Source organism: Rhinichthys klamathensis, unplaced genomic scaffold (genome assembly GCF_029890125.1).
Source record: "Rhinichthys klamathensis goyatoka isolate OS25496 unplaced genomic scaffold, OSU_Roscu_1.1 h1tg000192l_1, whole genome shotgun sequence".
NCBI classification, from domain to species: Eukaryota; Metazoa; Chordata; class Actinopteri; order Cypriniformes; family Leuciscidae; genus Rhinichthys; species Rhinichthys klamathensis.
Window position 1 is genome coordinate 3,411,945 of NW_026606718.1, and position 2,236 is coordinate 3,414,180.

Below are 2,236 nucleotides of genomic sequence, written 5' to 3' on the forward strand. Positions count from 1 at the left end.
CACATCTGCATTGAACGACCAAAGCAATTGACAAGTCAAGTGTCATAGTCCATAAAACTCTGACCACAAGGGCCCCAGTCCACTCCTCCATGTATTAAGCTTTCCATTTTAACAACTGCACTGCTGGCTCATCTGACGTTCAATCCAATTGTTACAATTCTGGGGGATGGGGGGGATGAGACCCAGATAATCAAATAATCTATGGGTAGTGCATTTCAGATTGCTTATACTCGGAGCCAGACCTTTTATCGAAATAAACTTTGCTCCACTTTGCAAATCACGTTGTGGACAAGAACCAACAATTCATATTAGAAGACATGTGGATGACATGTGCAACGATTAACGATACAATAATGGCTGATAAAACAAGAAATTAACACCAGAGATCAAAAATTCTGTCTGCACTAATGTAATAAGTACTTACAATTTCACTCAATACACAATATATAGTTTTGCTCATGGATATCTAATTAGTGCCTCATGCATCTATCTCTCAAATATGTTATGGCACCAACCTTACAAACTTTAAAGTATGTTTAAAACACAATGTGCACCCTGGAGAATTTGCGTAGCATTCAGCCAATCAGAGCTAGTGATTTTAGCCAGCTTCTGACATGTTTGTGTGCAATATGCATGAGAGGGTCAATGAAAATACTGCGGTCTGTGGGTGTGTTGTATAAAGCTGAGGCTACAGAATGCTTAGCTCGACGTTTTCTCAAGCTAGGAATATCTAGCATGTAGCTTGTGATATGCTTTAAAAAGGGTCTTGCTAATCATAAGATAATCATCATTGTTTAGCTAAAATAAACAATAGCCATTGGCCTAAGCAAATAAAGTGTTAATTTACAAGTTGTTTTATAATGTTGTTTTATTTATGAATGTTATTTAATAAATAAAAATAACATTTATGAATGCAATCTAAATTATTATTATTATGGGGACCAGGATATAAACGTCATCTGCACAAAGCAGCCAATCAAGTGTTTACAAGGCTAAAATAGCCACTATGGAAAACAAAACTGTTTAGATGCATTAAAACAGAGATTAAACCGGCATCATAAATTATGCACATAATATATTTGATATCCTGAATGAGTGCAGCTGGGATACTACAGGACTCTCAAGTGTCCATTACGTCATATTTAGTATTTCAGTCAAGCTATAGGCAGTGTTCGATTTAGCTTATCTTCCTGGAACTTTAATCATTGACCCAGTCCTGCATTGTAGGGTGGTTTGTGGTTTGTGGTTGGTTTTACTTCAGACCTGGCAAAGCTCCAAAGAGAGAAACAGACTGAAAGACGTCCATATGAGGAAGGAAAAATCACTAAGGGAATCTTTGTAATTCCTTAATTGTTTTTCCTAGATGTCAATGAGATTAAATGGAGACTTTTGTCCGCTCCTGCTTCTTTTTACAAGATAGGCTTAGAATACAACTTGAAACTGAAAACTGGAATATATAAAATTATATATAACAGATAAATAAAAGGAAATTCATTACGGGGACATTTTTGACCCCTATGTTTTAAATATCTGGAAAATTTGCGTCACTTTTAGTGGCATTTTTGCCCCGAAACGTGATTAATTTCTGACCTTGCTCCTGAGATTTGAAAGAGCAACCTCTGAGCAATAAAATATTATTGTGGGCAATGCAACAAGCTCAGACAGAAAAGTAAGGGAGATGAAATTCGGAAGGCGGCAGCAAATGAATAATAATAGCGTACGCAGATATAAAAACAGAAAGGGGCAGAAAGAAAGAGTCTCACAGGCACTGGCTATAACGGGACACACTGAAGGTTTTATGATCTCCACATATGTGATTAGTCTAAAAGACAACCCCCCCACAACACACACGCATCCCCTCCTCATACACTCTCCCGCCCTCCCTTATTTCTCTCCTTCTTTCTCTCTCTCTCTCTCTCTCTCTCTCTCTCTCTCTCTCTCCCTCTCGCTCGTCCCGTACCTCTGCAGTGGCTTATTCTTTCCTGCGCCGGCTACAGACACACACCGCCCCCCTTCACCCCTCCTTCAATATGCTCCTCTCCAGGGGTAAGACCAACAGTCTCTTCCCCAGACTGAAAGTGGAGCTCTGCGCTGCAGCTGCTGCTGAATGAATGCAGCCTTTCCTGCGTCTACAACCACGCTGAGTGAGAGAGGGAGTGTGTGTCAGCGAGACACTGCCGCAACTGAGAGCCACTGATCTGAAGATCAGAACAACGGATCAGGTCCTGCCTTCGTA